This window comes from Mixophyes fleayi, chromosome 9 (genome assembly GCF_038048845.1).
Source record: "Mixophyes fleayi isolate aMixFle1 chromosome 9, aMixFle1.hap1, whole genome shotgun sequence".
Lineage (NCBI taxonomy): Eukaryota > Metazoa > Chordata > Amphibia > Anura > Limnodynastidae > Mixophyes > Mixophyes fleayi.
Window position 1 is genome coordinate 32652731 of NC_134410.1, and position 22405 is coordinate 32675135.

Consider the following 22405-nt stretch of genomic DNA (forward strand, 5'->3'; position numbering starts at 1 on the left):
TGCTGGGAAAGGGGGTGAGAGAGCGGAAGGGGGTGCTGGGAAAGGGGTTGAGAGCCGAAGGGGGTGCTGGGAGAGGGGGTGAGAGAGCCGAAGGGGGTGCTGGGAGAGGGGGTGAGAGAGCCGAAGGGGGTGCTGGGAGAGGGGGTGAGAGAGCCGAAGGGGGTGCTGGGAGAAGGGGTGAGAGAGCCAGGGGGTGCTGGGAGAGGGGGTGAGAGCCGAAGGGGGTTAGAGAGTGGAAGGGGGTGCTGGGAAAGGGGGTCCTGGGAGAGGGGGTGAGAGAGCCAGGGGGTGCTGGGAGAGGGGGTGTGAGAGCCGAAGGGGGTGAGAGAGCGGAAGGGGGTGCTGGGAAAGGGGGTGAGAGAGCTGAAGGGGGTGCTGGGAGAGGGGGTGAGAGAGCTGAAGGGGGTGCTGGGAGAGGGGGTGAGAGAGCGGAAGGGGGTGCTGGGAAAGGGGGTGAGAGCCAGGGGGTGCTGGGAGAGGGGGTGAGAGAGCCGAAGGGGGTGCTGGGAAAGGGGGTGAGAGCCAGGGGGTGCTGGGAGAGGGGGTGGGAGAGCGGAAGGGGGTCCTGGGAAAGGGGGTGAGGGAGAGGGGTTGAGAGAGCCGAAGGGGGTGCTGGGAAAGGAGGTGAGAGAGCCGAAGGGGGTGAGAGAGCCAGGGTGGTAGGGAGTGCAGGAAGAGGAGTGAGAGAGCCGGGGGGGGGGTAGAGGGTGCAGGAAGACGTGTGAGAGAGCCAGGGGAGTAGGTGGTACAGGAAGATGTGTGAGAGCCAGCGGAGAAGGTGGTGCAGGGGGTTAAGTGAGAGGGACAAAGGAGAAGATGGTGCAGGGGCATAGGTAAAAGAAAGTGTAAAGGGAGAGACATCTTAAGAATGGGAATGTCAGGGATGCAGCCATCATAAAACACAAGTAGTAATGAAGAATGGAAATGCACAGAGGGGACAAGTGTTAAAAAAAATAAAAAATCAAGCCTTCATACTCCATTCACTTATATTTTCTATACCCCCACTCCTAAATTTCTGCTTCGACCACTGCCCTCTACTCCTGCTCCCGACTGCCTGTGTGAGCTGACAGCTGCTGATCCCTCCTCGCCCAGCGCGCCCACTAGGAGAACAGAACACAGGATGCCATAATCAGGTAAGTTCATATATTTTCTCGTGTGCAATATGTTTTTAACCATCCTTTCTTGAACTGGGGACACTACAGCGTATCCAATAATGTTTAACACTATGTATTGCTCATTATTGTGCTGTAATGTTTTTTGCATATTTATCTGTACAGAGATTTTTAATTAAGAGGAAAAAACATTGCTTGTCATAAATTTTATCTGTAATTGTGTCAATATATCTATTTTGTTTGCATTGTAAATGATGTATTAAGCTGCTCTTGGGACTCACACTCAGTATCTGATATGCTGTTGCAATTTTTTTTATTTGTGAATGAGTTTTTTTCTGAGCTTTACTAATGATTTGGGGGCACTACTATGCCATAATATGATTTGTGGGCACTTCTGCATGACCAAATATGAATTGAGGGTAATACTATGTGGCATAATATGACCTTGGGGCACTACGATGTGGCATAATATGAATTGGGCACACTACGGTGTGGCATCATATGAACTTCTGCCAAAGGCAAGTCTTTCATTGTTGAATATGATGGGAGCCCAAAGAAGTTGCTGTATCGGGGCCCAAAATTCCTCTTGTCAGCCCTGCCTGTGAGCCAAGGGGGTAGACGCCTCCAGGTAAATAATCTAAATGTTTCCTATCTAATCAAACTGATGGATCAGATCCAATTATTTCTCACCCACCTCCTCTATCCCCCTTAATTTATATACTGTGTTATTTAAAATGAATAGAAAAGACGCATATCCAATTACTGTAGTAAAACAAAAATATTTTTCTCTGACATTTTGCTGTAGATGGAAATACTTTTAATGCGGCCGTGTGGGTTCAACTGATCATTCAATAGTTATGTTTTTTTTAGATATATGTTAGTTTTATTTCATGTGGAATGATTCATGAAAATTCTGCCGTTACTATTTAATTGAGGGAAAAGGGTACCTGTTACCTATATGTGTGTGTAAGTACTCTGTTCGTTGTTGCTATTTTGTGGGAGATTTGAAAAAAGCAAAACATTGTTTCCTACAGTGGCGCCTGTATAATTGGTGGTATTGCTGTAGTATGGGGTGGCGTGCTGGTGGCAATGTTGTAGTGTGTTTGGTGCTTAGTATTGCTAATAAGTAGGAGAGGGTATTGCTATAATGTGGGGGGTGATGCCGGTTGCTGTAATGTGTGGGGTGATGCCGGTTGCTGTAATGTGGGGGTGATTGATGTAGTATGAGTGTGTGGGGGGGGTTATTTATTGCTGTAATTTGGGTACAAATAATGTATTGTCATGGTGTTTATTGATGTAATTGGGGTGCTAATAATGTAATGTTGAGGGTCATTGGGAGAAATAAAATCCCCCCCCCCCCACACACACACACACACACTTATACTACATCATGTTGTACTGCGCCAGCATCAGTGTGCAACAATATAGTGCATGGAGCCAACAACACGTGGGCCTGTGTGCTTTAAATGCCAGGGCTGATTTTTAGTCCCAGTCCGGCCCTGATTTCAACTAAAGGAAATGATGCCCAAATGTTCAGTTAGAACTGTCCAATGCAAATGCAGACGTCACCCGACCGATGTCAATCCATAATACAACCGATTGTACACAGTATGGTAATCAAATTACCTTATTTCACAAATGATGCGCGTGAATCTGGTTACTCTAGCGGAGGTGTTGTAACTCCAAACATGCAGTCTCCGATGTACGGCTTGTGTCCCCACTGTTCAGCTGACTTGCCGGGTTGGTTAGTCAGCTGACCGGATATCCTCCAAAGGAATGATGTAAATACCGGTAGACTTATTTCAGCTGAACAGTGAGGACACAAGCCGTACATTGGAGACTGCATGTTTGGCGTTGCAACATTTCCTTTAGTTGAAATACTGCTTAGTATAACAATCAATCCCTTTAAGTTTGCATATGTGTATAATTTTACTACTCATTACACATGAACATTTGTTTGTTTCTTTCTTTGCACTGTTCATTATGTTGGGCACCAACTGTTTCTTTATATTATTAGGTAATATAAATCAAATCCAACATGGTGTCTATAAAAAGTGGGTCCCAATCCAATATCTAGGGTGCAAATAAATCCCCAATCTTGGTGACTATAGTCATGGCCAAAAGTTTTGAGAATGACACAAATATTATTTTTCAGAAAGTCTGCTGACTTAGTTTTTTTATGATGGCAATGTGCATATACTCCAGAATGTCATAAAGAGTGATCAGATGAATTGCAATTAATTTCAAAGTCTCTCTTTGCCATGACAATGAACTTTATCCCAAAAACAACATTTCCACTGCTTTTCAGACCTGCCACAAAAGGACCAGCTGACATTAGGCCAGTGATTCTATCATTAACATAGGTGAGAGTGTTGACGAGGACAAGGCTGGAGATCACTCTGTCATGCTGAGTTAGAATAACAGTCTGGAAGCTTAAAAATGAGGGTGGTGCTTGAAATCATTGTTCTTCCTCTGTTAATCATAGTTATATGCAAGGAAACATGTGTAGTCACCACAGAAAGGGCTTCACAGGGAAGGATATTGCTGCTAGTAAGATTGTACCTAAATCAACCATTTATCGGATCATCAAGAACTTTAAGAAGAGATGTTCAATAGTTGTGAAGAAGGCTTCAGGGCGCCCAAGAACGTCCATCAAGCGCCAGTACCATCTCCTAAAGTTGATTCAGCTGTGGGATCGGGGTACCATCAGTGCAGAGCTTGCTCAGGAATGGCAGCAGGCAGGTGTGAGTGCATCTGCAGGCACAGTGAGGCAAAGAATTTTGGAGGATGGCTAGGTGTCAAGAAGGCCAGCAAAGAAGCCAGTTCTCTCCAGGAAAAACATCAGGGACAGACTGATATTCTGCAAAAGGTACAGGGATTGGACTGCTGAGGACTGGGGTAAAGTCATTTCAGATTGTTTTGTGCATCTGGAGAAATGTTTATCTGGAGAAGGAAAGGTGAGCACTACCATCAGTCCTGTGTCATGCCAACAGTAAAGCATCCTGAGACCATTCATGTGTGGGATTCTCAGGCAAGGGAGTCGGCTCGCTCACAATTTTGCCTAAGAACACAGACATGAATAAAGAATGGTGCCAAAATATCCTCCAAGAGCAACTTCTCCCAACCATCCAAGAACAGTTTGGTGACAAACAATGTATTTTCCAGCATGATGGAGCATCTTGCCATGAGGCAAAAGTGATAACTAAGTGGCTCGGGGATCAAAACATCAAAATTTTGAGTCCATGTCCAAGAAACTCCCCAGACCTTAATCCCATTGATAACTTGTAGTCTATCCTCAAGAGGCGGGTGGACAAACAAAAACCCACAAATTCTGATAAACTCCAAGCATTGATTAGGCAAGAATGGGCGACCATCAGTCAGTATGTGGCCCAGAAGTTGATTGACAGCATGTCAGGGCGCATTTCAGAGGTCTTCAAAAAGAAGGATCAACACTGCAAATATTGACGCTGCATAAACTTAATGTAATTGTCAATAAAAGCCTTTCACACTTATGAAATGCTTGTAATTTTACTTCAGTATACCATAGCAACATCTGACAAAAATGTATGAAAACACTGAAGCAGCAAACTTTGTGAAAACCAATGTTTGTGTCATTCTCAAACTTTTTTGTCTATTACTGTAGTTTACAATACAGACATCAATTGACAATTGGTATACAATACAGATCCTAATCCAATGGCTATTAAAAAATAAATATGGCAATCTGATAATAGTGTACACAGAATGTTTGCTTCACATGTAGTCAAGACTCATGTGTGGGGTGGGACCAATGGCCTACTACATCCCTGTGACCCATATCATTTTAATCCATCACTGCCTCCAGTTAAATTTTTTTGCTATTCTGCATGGAACTGATATAAATCGACTCCTGCTGTCCCTTGTGCTCTTGTTAGGGCCACTGCAATAAGTGAGCCTCCGGTTGCGGTTTACAGGAAGTAAAAATAATGCATATTACTCAAGTTGTATCATTGAACTAGAGAGCTGCTGCGACCATGAATGGAACACTGGGCAAACACAACTGAGCATTCACATCGGAAAACGATAACAGAAACATCTATCGGAAAAAGATAATTGAAGCGTCTATAACAGTGGTCAGGGAACAGGGGTAAAATACCCCAAATGGAGTAAAAATTAAATTCCTGGGGGTAATGCTGCCGATTCACATGCTGTCAGTTGGATTGTAGACCCCTTTAAATGTGAAATTGTTGTTGTACCAGAAGAGCCTCAAGGGTTGGCGGAGGCACTTCTTGAGCTTCGAAGCAATAATGAAGCACGTATTGCATTTGAAAACAAAGCAGATCTGTCATATTTTTGGATGTCACCAGCTGCAAAGGCATCAAAATTGCACATGAGGAGGCAGTCAAAAAGTTGCTGCCTTTTGCAACAACCTACCTTTGCGAACAAGGATTTTCCACTCTAACAAACATAAAAACAAAGCAGAGAAATCGATTGGACGCTGAAGACTGTATCCAAATTGCTCTGACATCAAAATGCCCCAATATTGATGCTCTCGTGTCAAAAATGAAGCAACATTATTTCTCCAAAACCTGAAGTTTTGAAGTTGAAGCTTTCAAAGAAATTTTGAATAGACTCAATAAAATTTTGGATTCCAATAATTAATAATATATGATTTCCTTCCTTTCAAATCAAGGGGGTAACGTCTGTGTATCTAAATATATTTGGGGGTAAAAGGTAAAAAAGTTCCCTGACCCCTGGTCTATAAGTTATAATCAGTCTGTTCAAAATGTGTTGATTATACAAACAGACTAGTTATATTGACATGTATTTTATATGGGATATATATGGGATAATGTACTTTCCTACTGTATATTATATGGATATCAGAAGTTACTAATGAGTTATGTGACCATATAAAAGGCTCATGGGTATCAGGGCTAAAGGATCAGTCTGTACCCCGGCTGGGTTGTGTCTCTGCAGGAGAACTGGTGACTATGTGCAATAAGGTGGGTGGCTTGATTAGGTTCCTTTGCATGGAAGAGAAAGGACTGATACAGATAGTGGTTGCTGTGAGTTCAGGAAAGTAGAGAATATGAATGGTACTGGATATTGTCAAACAGTGAAGAATAGCAAGACAGTGGTCAGATTTAGCAAAGGAGACCAGACTGGAACCGGAATGCTGGACCAGACAGCAGACAGCACTGTCTTAACAGGAATAACTGAGCAGACTACAGACTACTGGGAACCAGATTGTCATCTGATAATCAGCATTGAACTTGCAACAGATTAGGGGTCCCAGAAGTCCTTTTTTACCAACTGCTATCACCTGATTGAAGGCTGCAGTCAGCTGAGCTGAAACAGCGCTCTAACTGGCTGAGAGGGATCAGGTGACTGGATCCAAGATGGCAGCGCCCATATACTGCTTTTGGAGGGATATCTGGAGTAGAGACAGACTGGGCAGCATTCTGCAGAGAGATCTGAGACCAGCAGAGCCCGTGGACTGCAGGGATAGCTTTAAAAGACATGAAAGGTGTATGACATTGGGTAAGCAAGTCACAGAAATCCAACTTTTACAGAAGGAAAGTTATTATATACAATTTCCCCTAATTACACCAGTATTCACTGCTCATGCACATTTGATTTACAGGGGTTTTTACATATTGATATCACCTGTGTATTATATTAGTATTATTATTATTATTATTATTATTAATATTTATTTATAAGGCGCTACAAGGCATCCGCAGCGCCGTACAGAGACAAACAAAATCACAATACAATGGGAGACAGCACAGTACAGTAAACACAGCAACTCAGTACGCTCAATGCACAGCTAGAGAGGGCGGGGAAAGGGGAGGGAGGATCCGAAAACGACGGGGCCCAAGAAGGGGGGCGCGGAAGACAGGGAGACCCCCAGGGGGGAGGAGGGAGCGAAAGTGGACGTGGGGTGGAGGACCTTTGAGGAGGAGGGCTAAGTAGCTGGAGAGCAGAGTTAGAAGTGGTGGAAACAGGAGGAGAGATGGCCCTGCTCAGAGGAGCGTACAATCTAAGGGGAGGGGTGGACAGACAGAGAGACGCAGGGGTGAGAGGGAGAGTAGGGGGACAGACATAAACAGTAGTATAAACAGACTTGAAACTGATGGAGTTTATAGAATAATAGCTAAAGTTGTTATTATTATTATTTTAGGTTTAAGAATAGGAGCCAACTTTTAAAAATGATTGGGGGTGCTCTCTTTACCCTTACCCCCATGTAACTGTTAGTGGCAGCACAAATACTGGGGTTGCTCATGCACCCACCTAGCTGGCTCCTATAGCTTTAAATATTAATATTTTCACAGGCAATATAATTATTAGGAATGTAAGACAATGAACAAAAGATGCATAAACTACATGCTGAAAGCAAGAATAAAACAGCAAAAATGTCCATCTTATTATTTTTCTTTAGTTATTAAATGCTTTCTTATAAAAGTCATTTAAACAATACAGGAGACTGAGACAATAAGAGTGAAAAATTGAGCCTGCATTATATTAAAGTCAGGTACTGTATTGTAGTTATAAGATTCATAGGTAAAGCAAACTTCACACAGAAGGTGGCATGGATTGTCAGTTTGCATCCAGAACATGTTGTCATGACAACAGAAGTTCTAAAGCTTAAAAAGAGAAATTTATTCAGTCTATTCAGCAATATAACATAATAGCACGAATAATAATCTGTTCATATAAACATCCACTGTACAATAGGTCATGGCAATGTGTTGACGTACACAGTCTCAAATACCGCAGCAATACAAAATGGCGATACAAATTCCGCACCGATGAGCCCTGGCAAAATCCCCCTCATAAACTAAAAACTCCTTCACTAACAGCCTAACGCAATAGCAATGGGACCCGGCGATGGATCAACAACGTCTTCTCCAACACTATGAACAGCTACGGTCTCCATTAAAGAGGTAACCTAACGCCATCCTCAGATGGCATTAGTTTTTTAAGACTGGCAGAGAAAAGCGAAGCTTGTTAAGTTGGGTTACATCGCGTTCCCCATAGAAGTCTATGTGGTCAATTTGCTGCAGACCATGTAGAAGTCTATGGGGACGGCAGTGACCAGCGTAAAGTTAAGGCAGGAGAAATTCACCCCTTAAAAAATTTAAAGAAAAGGTGCAATGGCTGTTCTCTGTTTTCTCCAGATTTTTGGCACATGGCAGATAATAAATTTACCCCAATTCTTTTTGTCTCAAGGGTAGATTTATCAAACCTTCTTAAAACGAAAAGTGGTGATGTTGCCTCTAGCAACCAATCATTTTCTAGAATGTACTAGATAAATGATAGCTAGAATCTGAATGCTCTGGGCAATACCTAAATGTTTTGCTTTTTGGAAAGTTTGATAAATAATATCCCTTTGAGGTAATTTTTGCCGCTGTAATCCACCTAAACATGAAAGTGTCATCATATGAATTTCTTTTAACCCTTCATATGTATAATCTGTGACTTCTAATGAACAATTAAAACATGCCAAGCATTGAGTGACTCTTGTAACTTTATGGCAATCAGTGTAGTTCTCGGAATCTTTAATATGAAAAAAAGAGAGTTCCCTGTTCCAACTGATTCAGATTGCCATAGCAACCTTGCATTTATTTTTTTAATAGAAATTCAGTTTTCTTGTGAAAACAAAATAGTTTTTTTAAAAAATGTATTGACTTTTACAGGCTTTCTACTTGAAAGCTTATTCTAATAATTGTTTAGTTTTGAAATATTCTTTTAAATGGTCACTTTCATTTCAAACCCAATTTGATAAAGTGAAAATGTATTTCCTGTGCTGAAAAATGTTATATCAGGTACACATTTTTGAGGCTGTAATATGTATTATATGTCTATGTGTGTATGTATAGTATATGATGTGATGGACTTACTATGACACCCTGCTCTATCCTGATTTTGGGGTCTTGCTGGTTTTCAGCTATTAGTCATCTCTGGCATCACCTACTGGTGCCGCTTGGCAAAGACCAGCTGCTAACTCGCTGTACATCAACAGAGGGTCCACAGTTGTAGTACAGTAATCTCTGCCACCACCTAACTCCTTCACTGGCACCTTGAACTGCCCACACTTCTTGGGCAATATGTAGATGCTGCAGCATCTATTTGCTAGTTAATCTAGCTGAATCCTTCCTGACCTATCACTGTGGATCAGAATCGTTGAGTAGCTGGCAGAGTGCTGACTCCGGAATGTAGGACAACCAGGGGGTGTACAGATGGATCGACTAAATTTTTAGTTTTAATCAATTAGTCACAGAAACTTAACAGTGCATGTACAAGTGCTGTCACAGGAACAAGCATGATCTAATTGTACTACACAGTTACGGATGTGGGTAGACCCCGAGGTGGAACTAGCAAGCTGTGGACCCCGGTGCAGGGAGGCGGGGAGGAGGGAAGCAGAAGTCCCCCGACCTCTGCATCTGCCATGCAGTGGGACCCATTTTCTTCATGCTGCTGCACCAATGGTAGTTACACCACTGGGTAGACCAGTCCGTAGCCCCACTAACAAACCAGGTTAACTCCCTTACCTGTCCATGAGGGTCAGCCTGGACATTTTACATTAACTACAGTGGAGAGGATTAAGTCCGCACTCCCTGCCACTAATCTGCAGCCAGAATCTTAGTGACTCAGCCCCTCTCTGCATTGTTACCACTTTGCCCCCCTGGGTAGGTAATCTAATCTTAAAATCTCCCACCCAAACCTCCAGAACTAGTGCTATCTCCAACTCGAATTTGGTGCTCAATCCTGGAACACATTTGAACCCTTGCATAACATGTGGCATTGTTGCTCTGTGGTCCTCAGCTTCAGGTCTGGGAAGCACAACACCCTGAGACCAACAGTTGTGTCCAGATACCAGTAGATCACCAAATAATTGTATATACCCACGAAATAATGAAATAGTCTCCGACATCATGTGAGTCTGAGTGAAGAGGGATCTAGTAACATGTAGCTACATTGTATAACTAGACTAGGATAATTAGGCACATGACATCAAAAAAGAGCTTTCCTGTTGTGGTTTTGAACTTCTACATGGTGAAAAAGAGTCAGCTGTTAGTGATGGTGTCAGTAATAGTCTAAATTTGAATATCTTACCATTTGAGACAGAGTGGCTACAGCAAATTTAGTAGAAGGAGCCCAGCAGGAGAAAGCATGGAGAGACTTCAGATAAGTATCACTGGTTATTTCACTACTTTCATGAGTTACGGACTAAGATTTTTCCAGTAGAGAAAAGATTATAGGGATAGAGAGATTCGGTGGTAGCATATCGACGTGGAGAGACCTTACATTGCCCCATTCACAGCACCGATGACCGCGTTGCGGTTATCGGTGACGTCATCGGCTGCCGCAGGCTTCTTCAGGGATCGCGATCACTTTCAGTCGCAATACACAGAAGTCGTCCTGCACGCTGGTCAGGGAAGGAGCCCTTCGGTCTCTCCACGTCAGGGTAAGTAGTGTCGGAATAATGAGTATCATTATTCCGTACCCAACCCGAGAGATTATCTCAGAAGAACCTGTGTTGCTATGTGTCAATGTATTTATTATGGACCGAGATATTGGCAATAGGGTGAAGAGTTAAGGATAGAGGGGAATAGCCCTGAAGATAAATGCATTTGTTGCTTTATATTTCAAATTCAAGTACAACTTACTTGTGTCAAACACAACCTAGCAGTGGACAGAGATACTGCTGACAGCCACCTTGTTAGAGACAATGGTGAACAGATAATTGCATACAGTTTATGAACATTTAATAAGTCAATTTGTGTGTTGAAGAAAGAATATATTTAAGCCTCTTTGACATCTACTTGGAAAGGACAAGATGCAAAAGCCCACGGAGCTCCAACACAAGAAAATTAATTGTGTTTAGTTGCTGTTTGGGTGTGTTGTGAGTTGTAGGTGAGGTGCATATATTCAGCACTGTTTAATGTGAGAAGTTGGAGATTTAACATTAAGTAGACTGTTGCTCTCAGGTTAGACTGTGTTTTGCACTTAATTACAATTCAGCAGTGTGTTAGTCCATGTGTGTGCACACAACTACTTAGGTAAATTATATTCTGGTGTATTGTTTTGCATTGTTTGGTTAGATTGATCGACTTCTTGTTTTTGTACATATGTATATATATATATATATATATATATATATATATATATATATATATCTACTATATAAATGCCTAGTGGCGTGTGTGGGAAAGAAAAAAACCAAGCTGCAGCGCCACCTGCTGGGCAGAGTTATACACTGACCTATATATTTCTTGAAGGAGAAGTGACAGTTGGGAGTTGTTGGTGGTTGCCGGGGGTGACAGTGGGGAGTTTTTAACACCTTAAGTAGTTTTATGAAGGATGTGGCGATGAAGATGAAGGATGAGGTGATGGAGAAAAATGATGAGGTGGTGACATGTGGACAAAACCACGTTAAAAAAGGGCACTTGCGTCGGGAAGTAAGGCTCTTCCCCTGAGGAGGCCTGGGCTAGGCCCAAATGCATGACAAGAACCTTTTTAACACCTTAAGTAGCTTGATTTGACTAGAATGCATGAGTATCATGCACGGGTTAACTTGTCTAATATATAAATGCTTAGTGGCGTCTGTCTGTCTGTGTGTGTGTGGAAAAAAAACCAAGTTGCAGCGCCACCTGCTGGGCGGAGTTATACACTGACCTACTAAATTCTTAGTGTGTGTGGGAAAAAAAATTCAAAAAGGGCTCAAATTTGGTAGGGCTCAAACTCATTTTCGTGAGGTCATTTTACCTCATGAACACACATGTGTAGAGGCGTGCGTTAGTGTGTGTGTGGAAAAAACTATTTTCTCAGAAAGGGCTCATCCAATTGACCTGAAATTTGGTATACTGACATTATTTGACAAAAAAATTAGAATAGTCAAGTCAGTTAACTTCCATCATCCCCCCTTCCCCCCGTGAGAGGGGTAGTAAAGGCTAAATTTACGAGTTGAGGGGTCAAACTCATTTTCGTGAGGTAATTTTACCTCATGAACACATATTAAAAAGGGCGCTTGCGTCGGGAAGTAACGCTCTTCCCCTGAGGAGGCCTGGGCTAGGTCCAAATGCATGACAAGAACATTTTTAAGACCTTAAGTAGCTTGATTTGACTAGAATGCATGAGTATCATGCACGGGTTAACTTGTATATATATATATATATATATATATATATATATGTAGTAGCCGTCCATTTTGCGGTGTTCAATAAATGCACTGGGGTGGTTTTTTGCACCATTTTTGTGACTCTGTGCATATGTTAGTGGCAGGCACAGGGCTTCCCTGAATCTCCCTATGGAATTTGTGGTCCCGGACCTTCCCTAATAACTCAAGGATCAGGAAAAGGCACTGTCATCTAAAGAGGAAGTATGAAGAGTCTGCTATACTTGTACATATACAACATTACCATGGTGCGGGAAAGGGGATGGTAAACACAATATCATGGGGATCTCCTACAATAGGGTGGTATAACAGAACGACAGGGTTAAGGACAAAATGTGTTTGACTTCATTTTCATGCTGGGACAACGTACAACATATTTTGCTATATCTCAGTTAAATTCAGTTTAGGATGCCCTGGAGAATCAATTAGACATGCTAATAGCAAGTTTTTATTTTCAGCAGGCACATCCAAATATACTCTATCTGGAGAGCAATAAATTGTACATCCAACATACAAAGTTTCTCTCTAACAAATTCACGGTTGATAAAGGGCTCAAAAGAAAAGCATTCTGCACAGTGAGTGGACCTATTAAAACTGGCATAGGTTGTACAAATTAGGTAAAATTTAGTTTGAAATGCATACTGCATTCACCAGTTTAGTAGACTGTGCAACATCAGGAAAACTCTGAGATCTCAGTATGGATTGTGAATTAAAATTAGAGTTAAAATTAGAAACTCAATCCAAATAATATTTACTATATCTTATACAGAGGCAGTGGCTGGCTGGGTCGGGGGGCAAGGGAGTATCTTCCCTCAAATAGGAACACTTTAAACTTAATTAAGTAAAACTACAGTACCTGCAGCTTCTTGGTTCATTGCCGCTCCAAATAGCCAATAAGATGCATGTCATTTGTGTTTTATTATAAACCCAATCATGGTGGGGGAGCATCCTCTGAATGTATCCCAGCCACCAGGTGAAGTGCAGCTATGGACTGTGTGGCCACACAGTTAGAGGGTATGATGGCTTCTGTCATTCCCAGTAGATATCTCCCAGAAATCTATATTGGTGGAGTGCTGGCCATTTACTAAGGAGAGCATCCTGAGGTCCCCACACACTGATTATTGAATGGATACAATTATTCACTAATTAGAGTGCTGGGAGCTGTCTACTGAGTATGACAGCTCCCCAGCACAGACAATCTTCTTCTCCAGCATGCCAACTGGGTCACTGCTAGAGATCTTGGTTATGTCTAGTAAAGCCACAATGTTTTTATTAGATTGGTATTGAATAATAGTCACTATTGTGCAAAGGTTATTAGAATGCTCTGTGTTTTGTATATTGGTCACTAGAATTGTATTGCATTGAGGTCAATAAAATAGTATCCACATTTATTAGTAGTAAAATGGAATCGGTAGGTTATATTATAGTGATTATAGCTAGGATTATAGCAATTTGACATTGATTTTCATACATTTCAATGCTATAGAAATCCACATCCACAGTAGACAAAACACGCCTATGTTCTTGCTCACACCCATTTTTCCATTGTGGAGCGCTCATGGCATTGTCACTGTCTGGGTAAGGTTGTGGGACAGAAAGGTTTTTAGAAAAGGATTAACAGTAAAGCCAGGGTGGTTTGGGCAAAATGTTTTACTTTGACTCTCCTGTCCACAGTAGTAACAGGCCAATCTGATTTTTGATGGTCTTTTGAAATTATCTCTACTTCCTCTTTTACCTCTTACTCATCCTTTGTATGATATTCTATCCCTCCCACCTGTAGTCAAAGTTTTAATTTGCAAAGCCATCAATTTAGTTTTAATATTTGGTTTCTTCCTTAAACAGTGATTAGCTGTGATGATAAATTCAGCTAGTAGCTTATTTGTGCATATCTGTCTCTGTACACTGGGCAATAGATCTTGAATAAATGCAGCTGTAACTGCCTGTAGTGCAACATTTGCATTCATCTTTAATCTAAGCATGGCACTCCTTAGTAAACGTATACAACTCTTATTTATGATCATACTCCTATGACCATACTGTATGTGTATAATATTATATGGTGTTCTAGAGGCAGAAACTGCTTTTTTGTTCTTTTTAAATGCGCCAATTTGTTTAACCTAATAAACAGGGCTTTCACACCTCACTGATACACATATAATTCTTTAGCATTGAGAGGAAACACATTTATCCATGACTTTGGTCTTCTCTCTAAGATGTTGTTACCCTACATATGTACAGATGAGAGTTACAACAAATGCAGAGTCACAGGTTCCCTGGATGTTACTTCCCTCCTTTCGATCAAACATTTCCACTGGGGGTACAAGAAATTAATAAAACACTGACATCATGGTCTAAAGAAAGAACCAACTGAATTCACATCAAGGCCTTTCACTCTACCCCTTGCGTTCAGCTACAAAAAACTTTTGAAGGTATTGGTGCAATTGTAAAGTTTCTAGTCTTCTAATCACATTTAGTTGACTTATATATTCAATGCACATTGAAAACCATTAATTAAAGTTACACATGTACACATTCACTGACACCATCTTTACTATTTATGATGTGTGTACACAATAACTTGTAAGTAGTACGATGATTTCTTAAACACATCAATATATAACCTGCATGCATGACAACTACTACCAAAGGTGTATCTGACAATTCAGAACAACAAAAGATCAGAGGGGGTAAGGTCTGGCAGAAGACATTGGGATGCAGCTCAAGACTGTTTTCTTGTTCTTCCACAATTTTGATTGGTCTTCTCACACCAAAAAATATTAGTCACATCAAGTAATTGCTAGGAGGGAATTCAAACTTAATTTACCAGTATTGAGAAATCACGGCTCAATCCACCTATATCCTATACTTTATTTAGGCATAATTATAGGAATTAAAGACACAAAGCATAGTTACAAGATAATGAAATGGACAAAGGACAATGTATTATTGTGGCTATATAGTTACAAAAAGAAAATCATGTGTTGAGCTACAAAGACAGTTAAAAATAATAATTTATTTCCTGATAACAAACTTCTTACCACAAATGAAGCATCATAACCATCACCAGTTATGTATATAGCGCCACTCATTCCACAGCGCTGTACAGAGAACTCATTCACATCAGTCCTTGCCTCATTGGAGCTTACAATCTAAATCCCCTAACATACACACACACACACAGACACACACACAGACCGAGAGAGACTACGGGCAATTTAATATGCAGCCAATTAACCTTCTAGTATGTTTTTTGGAGTGTGGGAGGAAACCGGAGCACCAGGAGGAAACCCACGCAAACACGGGGAGAACATACAAACTCCACACAGATAAGGCCATGGTCAGGAATCAAACTCATGACTCCAGTGCTGTGAGGCATAAGTGCTAACGACTAAGCCACCCTGCTGCCTTAGTGGTTAAAGTAGAATAGGATAAAATAATAAAGTCTACCACAAAAACAATATAAATTGATTAAATATATGGTCAGTACAATTCTAAAAAATTACACTCTGCACCCTTCTCACCTATCACATATCCCTTAAAGATAAATATTTTACTTTATTTATCTTTATGGTGATATGGTCTGGAGTGGGCCAGGTCACAACTTTGCTAAAATGCATTGTCTTCAGCTGGGTACACACTACAGGTTTTTTTACACGATTATCGTGCCAATCACAAGATAAACGACTGTTAGGTCTGATATTGCATTAGTGTGTACTCTCCCACGTTCAGGTTTTATCGCATCAAAGCATATCGTATCGTTTCAGTTGATTTTATAAAAATCTCTATAAATGATGAAATTATGTCGGGCAAATTCTGAAGTGTGCATGCACTCACCACCAGCAGAATAGGCAGATCTACATAGAGTTTACAGAGTCATGATCTTTTCAGCTGATGGTTATGACAGATGAAGAGCACAGATCTGAAGGTTAGTCTTGTAAAATGTGAATAGTGTGTAGACATGAATCATCATTCTGATCGGGACTTTCAGTAGTTGGTAAAATCATTAAAGATATCGCATCTGGAGACATTTTCTGTAGTGTGTACCCAGCTTTACTTTATCAAACTAGGAATTAATTTAGGGTCACTGAAATTATCATATTTTGGTCAATGGTTTTTGCACCTATGTTCTATAAATATAAGATTTCAGCTCATTTGTGTCCTAAGTGATACAGAACCCAAGGTACCATAAATCTAGTAGATTAGTAGATCCTCTTTCACCAACCTGGATTAGCGCCAGCAGTAATAGAGGTGCCGAGTCTAATGACCCAGTGGTTTTCACCAGGGACCCCTGCATGCGGGTTTGGGTTTTATTACGGGTGAAATCACAGATTACATCCCTCTGCTAGGCCTCCAGGTGTGATAAATGGTATCAGTCAGAAAGAAGGGACAACAAAGGTCAACAAAGCTTGGACTGGTACATGAACTGACTGCAGAGGGCCAATCGAGAGTGTCGGAACACGCCAGGTCAACAATAATCCAGAACATATAAAGTACCAAATGACAGGCAAAGGAGAGGTCAGGAATGGTCCAGGTCAGAAATCGCAGGAATAGCCACAAGTAATTATGTAATAGTGGAGTACTGGTAGGAGCCTACACTCCAGGGAGTCAGGACCTACATTGGAAGAGACAGAAGTCTGGGTATAGTAAATGACAGCCCATCTGGGACTGGCACCTGTCAACATGACTTTCCTTATGGATACCCAAATTGAGTTTGACTCCATTTCATTTGGTGGATGAGTTTGAGTCTATTCTCATTGGAAAGGAAAGACTTCCGGAAACAGTTTTTCTTGTGAGTCTGAGAACTGGATTTTTCTAAATTGATGAACCACCCAAAAGAACAAAGAATGGATCTGACCATTTACAGCTTTCATAGTAAAAATATTTATGGTTATGCTACAATGAATAGCGTACTACTAAGATTGTCCTCTCTATGAGAAGTATCTTGAACTCTGACATAACTTTCATAAAATTTCTGATGATCCTCTTTAGTTTCCCCAATGCCATTCCTTACCTCTCAAATTTCCATGCCAATCTTCTTCCCAATCCTCGTCCCCCTCCTACCGTATGTATGTACCTTATCTATAAATACAGAGCATATTCACTAAACTGACAAATAGTTGCTATTCACCTATAAGTTTATTGTATTCCTTATAAATGATTGCAGTCACTATAATATTGTATCACAAGCAGCAAGGTGCCACAGTAGTTATCATTGCTGCCTCACAGTGCTGGGTCATGAGTTTGACCACAGAGCATGCACAGTTGTTGTTCATTGTTCAAAGTGCAGGGCCATATATTGGAAAGTAAAATGATCTGTATTAATCTGAGTACCAGTTTTAAAAATCTTATGGGTGTCTTAATGAATATTTACTCAAAGAAGGAGACACCTATATATATAATAACATATTAGCAGACATTTTAAACATCTCTTACATGCTATAATCTGACAATCAAGCAAGAAGGACCTCAGGTTGCCGCATGCTGTTCTAAGTCCGCTTGTTAACTACTACTGCCCTAAAATAATCCCTGGTTTGCATGAATAAAATAGCAAATCTGTGTAACATAAAACTATATAATATATAAGATATTCATTAAGTCATCTTATACATAGAAGCTGCATGTGGTGTCACGACCTGCATCCTGCAGCTCCTGTCTACAGGTACTTTGTTGGACATTTGTATATATTTGTATCCTGCCTGTAGTACCACTGTCCACCAAAGGGGCCACTGTGGTACTTAGACTTCTCTTTCCTGCCTCGTTATTGCTGGAAGCTTAAACACCTGCTTCTGGCCTATATAAGCCTGCCTGTCCTAAGCAACCTTTACCAGATCATCTGTTGCAATTACCTGTGTTGCTGTGCCTGTTCCCTGGCTCCTGTTTGCTGCCTGTTCTCTGAGTTCCAGCACATCTATCTGCAGATCATCTCAGGCACTGTGTCTACTCCAGTATCCTGTTGTAACGCTCTGCAGATTATTGCTACTTGCTCTCTGAGTTCCAGCACATCTATCCGCAGATCATATCAGGCACTGTGTCTACTCCAGTATCCTGTGGTAACGCTCTGCAGATTATTGCTACTTGTTCGCTGAGTCTCTAGCACATCTATACGCAGATCATCTCAGCCGCTGTGTCTACTCCAGTATCCTGTGGTAACGCTCTGCAGATTAATGTGCTACCTGTTATTTTCAGTGCCTTGCTCCGCAGACCGTCACACTTTGTGTGCCATCTCCACTACTTTGTGGTAAAGTCCTGCGGACCACCGCATTCTGCATCTGTTATCCACTGTGTCCTTTAGCTATCTGAAACCTGTGTAGCCGGTGATAATAAAAAACACTTCAATTCACTACGCTCTCTTTGTGGTTTTTATTGGGAATCCTGACAGGCAGGGTACTACTTATTGTGAGTCCTAAAAGGCATGTGGAAATCTGCAAATGGAGGCAGTAGCTCTCCATATTACATTACAGTGAGTAGAACACTTGAAGGTGGAAACAGGGCAGGGTACTGGAACAGGTGTGCAGGGTGCCTGAAGAAGTGCAACATATCTGTAGGAGACAAAGCCAGGTTATGAGATTTGGAGAAATTAATATAATTTTGGAGATTTGAGCAAAGGGTGTATCCTCCTTGGACAATTTATTTGGAATCTTCAGTTTCCAAGGAACACCTTTTCTTATTTACCATTGCCAGTGATGGTGACTTTTTATTGTAAAAAATCGTGTTTGTTTCATGAGAGTTCTTCATTAACAAAGGACGGTTAGTTCATAGTCAGCATACAGAATACGGTAAATCTGAATAAACTGATAAAGTATAACCCATGTATCAGGCCAATTCATAAATGTTAATACTTGTTCTATTCAAACCCAAGCAAAATAAAATCTTTCACAAAATACTGCTTGTAAACAGTGATTCTGGATATGCATGTAATTACATTTTGGCGTTTATAGAATTTTATGTCCTGTCAATGAAACAAGATATACTATATTGTTACAAATTGAAAAGGTTTCTGTATGATTCTCTTGGAAAAATGTCCCATATCTTCTAAAACGGTTAATCCTAAACTTAGAACCGAAAACAACTCATTTGTTGTGAAACTCATGAATTCTAATAAGTAATTTTGTTATAATGCTAATAATCAATTGGTCTGAAATCTTAGAGCACAGGACAAAATAGACAGTTTAAAGGTCAAAGCTATTCTGTTCCAAGGTTCCTGGAGTGTTATGCATTCTACAGAGCACATTACTGTAAATTGATTAATCTGATTATTTATCGCCTAGCATAATTTTAGTTCATTTAATGCATGTCTGCTCTAAGTGATGTGAAAATAAATGTTAGACTTGCAAAGAATGATTATGTTTCCAGATTTAATTACCTAATTTACACTGGATATTAACACATTATCATTATTCACAATCACCCTCTAGAAACCATATTGTATGTATTAAACACATTACAATAAATATAGTTTATTAATACAACACTACCATTAATACTAAAGTTAATACTACAATATATATATATTGTTTTCCAATGTCATTTTGAGCAATTTAATAGGTGCAGCACAATAAACAATATCAGGTTAAAGTACTTTCTTTTAGCATTCATGTGCCACTGTTTCACCAATGCCTATAGAGGTGTAAAACTATCTGAAATATGTTTTTACAGGACAGTCACCTTGGTCAAGTGAAGTTTGGTTTTGCTTCTAGCCCTGTCAAGGGACCTCCTCTTGGGAACAGCAAATCTGCACTCCAGTGATTAAACAGTTTATGAGTCGGAAGCATTTACATTTTTCTCTTTATAACCTTCCCCTGCATGCTTATGTTCAACTTATCAGCCAGCTAATTAGTGGGTTCCATGGTGGTCGAGAGTAGGTACAACATGCTGAGACATTAAAAGGGACAAAGTATTGATCAAGTTCTGGATTCAGTGGGTGCATCAGGCATACAAATGCTTATTTTCAAGCTTGCAGAAGTTGAGAAACACATGGAAAAAGACATAACTCCATATGTAACGAGGAGCTGGCCGTCAATTTTTATCCCAGAGTAATAGTCCAACCAAGCAGCACAATGTGTGCCACTGCCAGGGGGAAACTTCCAAGCTACAGAGGAGCATGTGCCTATTTGTAGTGGATGAGAATCTAGGAGGACCGAAGAGTGCTAGGAAGCCTAGAGGAAAGGGATAAAAAAAAATAGGTAGAAAGTGGAGTTTTAGAGAGGTGAGAGAGAGAGATATCAGTGAATGACCCAGGAACATAACAGAGAAAGAAAGTATGGTTTAGGATGGATTAAAGATGGTGCTAGGGCTGCTAGCAAACAGATGATTACAGTGAAGTTTCTTGAAACTGGCACAATTGGTCACTTGACTAATGTTGTGCGATAAGGATTTTCAATATTTTGGAGTCACGTATGAGATACAGTATATGTGTACCCATGTTAGGTCTGCATATAGGGATGTGATGAGATTGCAAGGCATGTATATCATAGACCACAGGGGAAAGATGATGAATGCTGTAGGAAGGCAAGTTATGGGGCAGTGGGCTGATTTGGTGATGCAGTGAATTAAAATACCAAGCATAGAGTGGGCAATGGTGTTTGTAACGTGTAGATGCAGAAGCATAGCAGTATGTATTATTATAGGTGGTACCCCATACGTGGAGAGAGGACCTGAGGCTAGGGCTGGGTGCAGGAAACTTTTTGCCATGTCTACTCTAGCTAAGGGGGTACGGGTATATATAGTTCAGCAGGCATTAATAGATGTACAGACAGTATTTATTTTCAAGTTAAAATCTAAAGACCCAGATACATAAAAGATCTGACATTGGCCAGCAGGGAGACATCAATCCACAATTTGCTAGGGCCCAGTGCTTCAGTGAGTTTTGCTAATTTTGAGAACAATTTTTTTTAACAGTTAGCCAAGACTATAATTAGAGCTAGAATATAAGTAAAATGTACAAAGCAAGAGGGTGGTTAATGTCAGTGACATTTCTAGCACTGTGGTAAGTAACTAATTTAACAGTGTATAACAGACACAAGCAGTTTGGTGCAAGGAGCAGTAAGTCCTTAAAGTTCAGAGAAGCCAGAACCTTGGCACTGTGGCAGGTATATAGGAGAAATCAGATATACCAAGATTAAAACAACAGCCTGTTTCCTATTTGGTAGATAGCTTGTGAACAATGCTACTACTATTACTTTATGTGGAAAGTGGATAAATAACTGGTCAGATATGAGAATTGGTGATTGAAAAAGTTTACTAATATTGCCAATGTGACTGCATTATTCTAATATATACCATTTAATACCATATAACTTGTATGGGCTTATTGCAGCACCAAAATTAATACATAGCATGCATGCTATGGTAAAAATTATATACAGTGAAAAGTTAAACATGGAGGAGCTGATACTGAGTTGGACTTATGACAGTTTGCGTAATGTAAAATTTGCAAATTTGTACTGCATAACGTTTTTTTCTACTTTTAGGAGACAGTGCCTACCCTTTCCAACCATGGCTCCTCACTCATATTTTAAATCCAGCTGCAGACCAACAAGTCACATAAATTTCTGCACGTGTGTCTATCAGATCAGTCACTGAACCAACATTTGTCCTTCACAAAGCCCATTTCTGTGGCCTTGATCAGTCTGGAAGAGCCTTATGTATGACCAGACGTTGTACATGACATTATTGGTCTGTGTGCCACATTTCATAACATCACCATTAAGATAGGAGTGCCTTTTGAGGAGGCGATGGGGATTGTTGTAGAGGAACCAGAAAGATCATGATCTGGATCCTTTTCCCATGGAAAAAAATAATAGGTTTCAGGATTATTTTATTCAATGATACTTCAGTTGTAAGTGCAAACTAAAAGTACATATTCTGAAAAACAAACACTGCATATTTTCCCTTTTTCTATTTATAGCTTAAAAATCTATTAATTGATTACCTAAACCATGCTAATTGATGAAAATATTACTAAATTATGTATGATGGCACCATACAATACATGCTGCATGAAAATTTTGCAATGATGAAACATTTTGCCACTTTAATTTGTTGATGGACTCAACACAGATTTCACCATGCAGCATATATTTTTAAAAGTCAAACAAAGGAATTGCCCATCTTTACTAAGAACCACATT

At 40.5% G+C, this 22405-nt stretch overlaps 1 long non-coding RNA gene across 1 annotated transcript; it reads left to right on the forward strand.

Moving 5' to 3' along the window:
• Nucleotides 1–6539: 6539 nt before the first annotated feature.
• Nucleotides 6540–21988, forward strand: LOC142101552 (uncharacterized). The gene is made up of 3 exons (XR_012679033.1): nt 6540–6635; nt 7833–8041; nt 21747–21988. It is a non-coding gene; the product is annotated as an uncharacterized LOC142101552 (long non-coding RNA).
• Nucleotides 21989–22405: the final 417 nt, after the last annotated feature.